At 34.2% G+C, this 9,053-nt stretch overlaps 1 protein-coding gene across 1 annotated transcript in view; it reads left to right on the top strand.

Moving 5' to 3' along the window:
• Positions 1 to 772: 772 nt before the first annotated feature.
• Positions 773 to 9,053, top strand: part of LOC106686135 (transforming acidic coiled-coil-containing protein 1) — a 28,606-nt gene continuing 20,325 nt past the window's right edge. Inside the window, exon 1 of the mRNA XM_067047293.1 lies at positions 773 to 892. The gene's annotated coding sequence lies outside the window, so the exon portion shown is untranslated. The remainder of the gene's footprint in view (positions 893 to 9,053) is intronic.

Raw genomic sequence — 9,053 nt, 5'->3', positions numbered from 1 at the left:
AAAATAATAATAAGTTTTAATTTTATTTTTTAAATATAAAATGAAAAACTGGCATCTCACTCAGGGCCTTCGGGGGCCGGTGCTCGGGACTTGGGAGACGTCACTCGTTAGCCACAGCATCCGGGGATTTGAACTTTTCAATGAATATAGTATTTTAAACATTGGTGGAATGTGCCAAAGTAAATAGAACTATTTTTTTAATGGTTTTTATCCACACCTTCTGATAGATCTCCGGACTCTAAACAACAAACCACTGAAACCACTTGGTGTGTGGGTTTTGGTCGCCTTCTGAACTCTGGCCCCAGTGGTTCTGGGTCTTCCCGGTTGGGTATTTCGGGTTCGGTACAGTAAGTGATGACCGCCCGTTGGTTATTGGTTTTGGAAAGGTATAGTTAGGGCTGGAACTATACCTTTCCAAAACCAATAACCAACGGGCGGTCATCGCCAAGCGTTCAAAACAAACAAACATTAATTGCATCTCGTATATATGTAGGAGATATGATTTATACATATCTATCTATTTAGTCATGAGCAATACACTACCGTATATACATATATACATAAATATATTATATACATACTTATTTTTAAGAACTCCCTAGGTCATTAGACGATAAAGAAGTTAACCATTCACAACGAAAAAGTATAAGCCGATAAATAACAATTTAGTCAATTAGACATTACAAAGAATGTCAAATCAACGTTATCAAAGCAAATATGATTCGACGAAAAACCTCTCACGATAGCTAAGTAGTTTTCTGCTGATTACAATCTGTGATCTGGCAAGGACGGAAAATTACTGCAATTAACTTCTACTAATAACTAGACTACTACATTGTTTTATGTATCTCTGTATGCAAAGATTGACCAGAAAAGAGGATTCCGCGAGAAGGTAATATTCTCCTGAAAAAATATACAATTTTAAGTAAAATATTTTTAAATTTGCTTATTGGAGTAAAATAGATTAAGTTTTAATTAAATAATGTGTTTATATTTTTTATGAATCTCCTTAAAGTAAGGAAATTATTCAACGTATGGCCTCATTCATTAACTTTTTTATTTGACCCCTTAGTATTTACCCTGAATATTTTTTAATATATTTCAATTTATTTTCGGTTCATCAAGATATTTTCATATTTTTTTTTTTTTCCTTGGAATTTTATTTTTTTTTTAACCACGAAATATGTCGATTATCTTTAATTTATAGACTCTTTATTTTTAAATTGTCTATGTCTCTCAATTTCTACCTAAAAAGAATTTTATAGACTGTATTTTTGTTGGTTATATTTTACATACTGTTATTTTATTCTATTTTTTCTTTTCGTTTCAACAGAAAAGAATACACTTTCGGATTTTTCATTTTATTTCTCCACCATAATTTTTTTTTAGTTATCTTAATTACTAGTATATTCATCCGGGCTTTAACAGAGGTAAATAAATAAGTATATAAAAAAAAAACCTTGCAAGTAAATATAATTTTTTTTTACTAATGCTGCTATAAATAGGTTTATAAAACCGGACACGAGAAATATTTTATCAAAACGAAATAGCATTCTGTCCTCCACTCGATGTTTAATCAGGTTTTTTTTTTTATTTTCTGCTGTTCCTTATTAAGATTTTAATATTTCGAAAACACATACGTTGAGTGCTTGAAATTTTTAACCAAACATTATCAGAGTTGTGATTATCAAATAATTATGACTGACTGTAACTTTAAGCTTTCTCTATAAATATGAATCCCAACCGATAGGAGCCTGCGGCCCACTAGAAATTGGACCATGTTCGCCCTCCTTACTTGTAGCAAAGTGGGGTTCCCCACGGATAATGTTTGAAAATTAAGTTGCTATCTTGTGCATATTTTGAAGCACTTTTGTAGTACACATTAAGTTATTTTAATTGTGCATTTTGAATCTCCTATATATTGCATTTTGAGCAACTTTTATTGTACATTTAGAGAAATGTTTTGAATATTGTGCATTTTGAACCACTTTTATTGTGCATTTTAAACCACTTTTATTGTGCATTCCCTTCATGGATTCTTTTCAGCTCATAAACAAACTTTAGGAAAGATGATTAATAATATAGTTAAACAATAGGAACTGTATTTCGAGTCACCTTTATCATGCTTTTTGAACCACTTTTATTGTGCTTTTTTAGTTACTTTTAATGTGTATTTTCCTTATGCGTTCTTCTTCAGCTTATCTTTCAGGAAAGATAATCAATAAAATAGTTTATTAATAATTAATAAATCACACTTAGATAATGTAGGTTCAATTCTTCTTATTATATCTGGTAATTAAAATCCATTATACAACCAAAAATGTTGACTGATTTTTTTTTTTATTACCTACCGTTATAATTACTGTGTACTATGACGTCATAATCACCTTACTACCTGTGGCATGTACCCTATGTGCTTCTGTTATAAAAGGTGAATATCTTTACTTATCCCCTTTTTTGAATTGAAATTAATTCCCATTGGTTTCAGAATAGATATTTCTAAATTATCCCGGAAATAGTTTTTTGTCCTATTTTTTTCAAAATGAGCCTTCTAATTGACAGATTGACTAACTCAAATTTCAATAGTTTTCAGAAAAGTACTTATAATAATATTTCTCATTGCAACCCATCAGTCATGTTACGCTCAGGGCTATGACAGGAATTCTTATATTCAATCATTTTATTTTTATTTTATAAATATGAAGATGACATAGTTACTATAATAATATTAAATATGTTTTTTAAATAACTATTTTTAATATTAAAAACCAGCGAATGTGTTAAAAATACAACATTGCCTGCATATGTTTATTTTAATTTTAAAAAAGTATATAACTCGGTGATTTTTAAATACAAATTTCTTTTCTTTTCTAAAATAGACAAAATATTACATTGAGGACGTTGAGCAATACTTCCGTAACTCAGCCTCGGTTATAGTTCGACATACTGTATGTATTTCATTTATAACTTTTTTTTCGTCAGTCGGTATATGTTGATAATTTTGCAAGAATTCGCTCAACTTTGTTTTTCTCATCGATTGTGCACAATTAGTATCGACGCTGAATTGAAATAATTGGCAGAAACCCTGTGGATTTGAATCCCACCAAGAGAAGTTAATATTTGTTTTTCGTCACGAGGAAAGAATCTTGGCACTGCCACCATGGTTAGTACGCGTTGGCAACTCTGGTAGCAGCCAGGGGTTGGCAAAAAAAGAGCTGCTGATTTACAGGACTAGTTCCCAATATCAGTTACCAATACTAACAATGTATGTAGTGACTGTTCCAGTTTTAGGGCGGATCGTCTGTGGAATAGAGAGTAAAATTATTATTTAATGTAAGCCGCGACTAATTCAAATGAGGAGTTCACGTAATCCTTCTAGAGATATTAGAATGATTTCCAGAAAAAGAAACTTTAAAAACAAAAAACAGCGAGAAGGCTATAATGGCACATGTACTTGGCAGACGCTTTCTTTTAGTTTATTATTTTTTTTTTTTATTTGAGAGGACTCAGAACTCATATCGCAAAAAACCATTCCAGGAAGGCTAGCAAAAATGCACTAAGGGAAATAATTAAGAATGTGATAGGTCCTTAAAATGGAGAAGGTGAAAAATCTAAAATAAAGGTGGACATTGCAAACTAGAGTCTGCTACTTTCAAAAGCATTTTAGAACAGAACGCCTTGAATGCTTCTCATTTTGACGAGGCCTTAGGCAAGTTCCTAATATTTCTAAAGGCTATTAATGCGGAACTACCAGGCCCTCAGCATCCAATAAAGCGAAAATCTCCGTAAGCGTGTGGAGTATGAAAAACAGGCCCCGATGCCGAATTTTATTTCAATAGAAACTGAATATTTATATAAAAAAAAGTAATTATATTGACTTCTATAGACACATCGCCGGAGCTCTATGGTGTTTTGATCCGCAGGATCAAGTTTTTTGATACAGCTCATATCATTAGGATAATTACGGAGATACTGCTGAAGGTGGCCTATGTACCGAAACCACTTCGGCGGAGGTGCACAATCTTAGTATAAAAGGCAAAGGAGATACTGGTACTGGTACTGGTATTTGGTGGAGGGAACAACTCCGGCAAGTGGGCCTAGTGGTCCTTTTTCCCAACTCCTGGCGGCTACCTAGGTTGCCGCCGCATTACTAACCAAGGTGGGAGTGTCAAGATTCATTCCTCGGGACCGCCGTAAAATGAACGTTAACTACCCCAGGTAGGAATCGAACCCATAACGTTCCGAACCGAGCGCACTGGGACCTGCGACCCAACCCGCACGGCCGTCACGTCCCTAAAGGAAATACAAATAATATATCATCCTGGAGGCCAGTCACAATATATTTAATCGTGCGCTGAATTGAGAAGGTTCTCGACTATTAATTAAGGTCACCTTCCACAGATATCAAAGGGGTTTTATAAAGGGCCTTCCGGGAACACTCTTCAACGCGTGAACTATCGATGCTATATTGAAGGATTCAGTAATTACGCCGTGGTATTTCTCGACGTTGTTGGTGTCTTTGACAATAATAGCCATAATTATTGTGAGCTCTTTGGGAGCGAGGGGTGTGTCACCGAATCTCACCTCTCCTCTCAACAAATAAATGTAGGTGCCCAATCATCAAGCCAAATCAAAGTAATGCGTGAGTTCCTCAAGGTGGCCCCTTCGCTATTCAATCTGACCATAGACCATCTATACCACGATCTGTGTGAGCAAAACTTCCAGAGTGATCGACTTTTAAGAAGATTGGTTTAGCTTTAAATCCTCAAAAAAGTGTGAGCATCGTCATATATAAAGGAGAGCTGAAAGCAACGAAGCTCTCCCTTGTAAACGGAGATAGGATCTAAGCAATGAGAAGCTTCATGGAGGAACTCGGGGTCGATATCCAGGACGTCTGAAAGATTTTAAGAAAGCTTACGCTGCGACACCTCGTAACTCCAAAAAAAAGTTGAAACAGTAAAAACAAAATCTGAGTGAGAAAATATCTATTGATATCCTGAAAAACAATAGTTGAGACGAGATGTCTCTAAAAGGCTGATTTAATTTTTAATTATTTTTTAATTATTTTTCAAAGTGCTTAAGTCATACGATTACGTGGTTAACCTTATGCCTTATGCAAAGCAATTTTGTATCTTATGAGGCCTGGAACAGAAGTTATGTTTTCTTGCGTAAAAACTTAATTAAAATCAGTTGAACAAGTCATTTGCTTGGCAATTATTCTTATCAAAAACACAATACAAAAATTTATCTCTCAAATATTGGAATGTTCTTGATAAGAACATTTTTAATCTAAAAATTAAATAAACAATAAATGAGCAACTACCAACCGTTTGTGAATTACACTGTGCCATATGAATGTTATATGAAAATCATTTAAAGGCGGATCCACATGTTGGCCGCTCGCCACGAATCGGAGGCTAGTACAAATGCTCGGTAAACAAAGAGCGGGCAATCCACATGTCAGTGTTATTCAGTGAGGCAAGCATGGCGGACGTACAAGTGGTTTCAGCCATTGCACTGGGATTATATCATTTTATTACAAAAAAAAGAAAATTAAAGGAAATTAAGTATAAATCAATAAGATTAAATATTAAATTAAAACTTATTATAAAAAGTAACTACAACCTCCTGAGAGTTCTCAGTTGCAACTAGCCAAAGAACTTGTACAAGCCACCCATCCACATGCTCGCGCATGTCCGAGTTCGCCATGGCTTGGCCAACATGTAGAGGCCCCTTAAGAGTCAGTTTTGCACAGTTTGCTCACGAAGATGGGATTGACTCATCCAACGTTTTTGGAGACAAAATCATCAAATGTTTGTTATATGAATCTAAACATCACTCAATGTGTGAAGTGTCTGATAACTGAAAACAACAGATATGACAGAGAAAATATTTTCAAGTAGACAAAAAAAATTGCTAATTTTTTTAATATTAAAAGAGCTGTCTTTCAATTTACAGTTTTATCATTAAAGTTGATTCCCACTAAGCCTAACGCCTCTCCACTACCGAAATGAAGTTGAACACATCCATCAGAAGGTGAAAAATTTTTCTTAGAAGCTTTTTTTTCCTTAGCAAAAATTTACTTATTAAGCGATTCTCTCTTTCAAAGCCCTCGCTTTTTTTCCTTGATTTTGTTTGAATCTTGTTTTATATTCCTTCAGTCATAAACATGTCAAAATATGGTCCAAATGAAAGTCTTACATAGAGGGAAAGTCGGTGAGTCAGCGATACCTACCCGATGAAGGTGTTTTTGGAGATTAGTCCTATCACTAAGCGGAAACAAGCCACTCCCTCAGCTCTGCTCTGAATTCGATCATCATTCATGGTTCTGCCACTTCTTACTCTACGCTCCAACCTTGTGTCTGACGTTTTTCCAGTCCTTGTAATAACATCATATAATGGATCTTGCTGTTCTCTAAGAAAGTGGTCGAACAGGACGATTATCCCCACAACCAAGCTTAACTAACATGACCTGATATCCACTGCAGAGCTCTAATCCTTCCTCTGTTTCCTAGAATTTCAGTCATGTTCCTAAACTTTTCTTCAAAGGTTGACTCTGCAATCCCTGATGTTGATAACTTCTGTATAGCGGCTTGAGAATCGCCTAACATTACAGTGTTTTCATTTCTGTCGATCGTTACTCTCTTCGAAGAGTAAATAGGATTTTGTGGTTATAACTGTCACATACAGCTCCAACGGGAGAAATATCTAATAGGATTAAAAAAGCGAAGAATATTTATTATCAAATCTGGACACTGAAGTTGGGAAACGGGAGGTTGAGAAAACGATAAAACTGCACATTTTCAACGCAATATACCTTCCCATCCTATTATATGGAAGTGAGAGCTGGGTTCCTCAACATAGAGATTTAAGCAGATTCACTGCAGCAAAAATGAAATATCTTAAAAGAATAGCCGGGGGAACTTGGAAAGATCTCATAAGAAATAATAGAACAAGAGAGGAATTAGAGGTGGAACCCCTAACCAAGATCTTGGAGAAAAAACAATTAAAGTGCTTTGGCCATGTTTGCCGAATAAGCGAAGATTGTGAACCACACAAGTTCCTCGAAATCCAACCAACAGGGAAAAGACCAAGAGGCAGGTCTAGGATGTCATGGTTGGATCGAATTATTCGTCTGGGAGAGAATAGAGGAAAGCGGCTGGAGTCCATGAAAGGATTGGCAAGTGACCGGGACGGTTGGTATGCTTGGACTAAGGCATGCTGTAGCCACAAAGGACGAAGGGAAAGAAGAAAAAGATTCAACCGCTCTAAGGACAATTGAGTCGACATTTTTATTTTTTATCTTCACAAGGGTGCCTTAAAATTATTTTAGCTCAATGAAGGTCCCGTGGTAAATAAAGTTTGGGATCACCTGCCCTAGATGGTACCATATCAGTTTATAAACTCCATCCATTGCTTTCGTAAACATATTTGTAAACAAAATATAACCTATATTTCAAAAACGGCCTGTCTTATTTGACTTGAATTGGGAGAAAAGTTGCGTTGGTGTGGCATTAATTTTAGAAAATTCCATCTCCTACACCCAGTATACGCATGCGTATTTTCCTACACCTACATTTTGAAAACGGCACTTCCAATTTCGTTCAAGGTTGTAAAAAAAATTGGGAATCAATGTAGAAATGATCTAGTAATCCCTGAAAATTTTATGAAAATCAAACGCTTGAGCACAAATTGACTACAGGGCCCATAATACAAAACAGAGGTTTCATAATGAAAGCTAATAGTATTAGTTTAAAATACAAGCATCGAAACAACGTGTTAATTATACTAATACTTATTTTTTTTTCATAATAGAGAGGACTATTAGTGATATTACAGGAGTTAAAAAGTACTAAAGTACAAGTTACTATTGTATAAGTCAGTGTAATTTTATTAATTTAAATCGACAAGACTAATAGTATTAATTTGTACTTTATTATGAAACAGGGCCCAGATAGTAAAAATAGGGAATTTGTATTCATGCTACAAATAACAATATATTTCCTGAGAATTGCAAATCTTCACTCACATTATACATTTTATTATTATTATATATTTTTTTAATTGTTTATTTATAAAAAAATACAAAAAAAAATTATCTATTCTAACAATTAAGAACACATTGACAATGAAAAAAAATATCCGTCAATCGAAGCCTGAGCATAATTTTAACTATAACAAAGCATTAAAAAAACGTTATATGCGATAAAAAAGTCAACAAGTCAGTGATTTAAAACAACAATAGAGTATTTGTTTTAACAGAAACAAAATAATAATGTCAAACTTTTAACAAACTGTTGTATGGCATAGATTCCTTGCATGCATTAATGTTACCGTACATCAATGTTCATCAACTCTTTCCAGTGTCAACAATTTCCAGTGTAGCCCGTCGTACACAGTTGCAAAGAGCTCTCCAATCAGAGCTTTTTAATAAACTGAATAATTGTTATGGAGAGCAGGTCTACTGCCCAAATATTTTATTCCAATTTCAATATAATGATGACAGATCTTCCTTTTTTGGTGAGTTTCACTCCGGGCAGTTATGGATACTATCAAGCATCCATGTAGTACAAGAGCCCAAGAGGAGGAAAAAGGCAGTTATCTCACCCCAATTTTTGATTACTTTAATGAAAATTATGTATAATTAATAGTCAAAATTCATGAGTCTGCTAAGTATAGGTAGGAGGAATAAAAAATGGCGGCTGTTTCGAAGCGATAAAAAAAACTAATTTTTCATTCGGAGCTCTATATCTAAAAAGTAGGAACAACACAAGAAAATCTAAGAGAACGTCATTTAAAGAAGAGCCAATTTGCTAACATATGAACCCTAATAGAGTTATTTACGTTAAATATTTTTCGAGATATAGCTTTTTAAAAACATTTCATAAAAATGTTGTATGGGACGAGTTTATTTTGTCAAATATCATAAAACTACTACTTCTACAAAGATAAATACAATTAACTATTTTTTAGTAATTTTTTTTTTTAATCTGATAGATTTATTTATTGATAGATATTACAATCTGCCACGCAGTTGTGGGTAATAGGTAATA

Source organism: Halyomorpha halys, unplaced genomic scaffold, assembly GCF_000696795.3.
Source record: "Halyomorpha halys isolate HHAL.00 unplaced genomic scaffold, Hhal_1.1 Scaffold781.1, whole genome shotgun sequence".
Classification (NCBI taxonomy): Eukaryota; Metazoa; Arthropoda; class Insecta; order Hemiptera; family Pentatomidae; genus Halyomorpha; species Halyomorpha halys.
The sequence above is the reverse complement of the archived record's forward strand: the minus strand, read 5'-3'. Positions and strand labels throughout refer to the sequence as shown.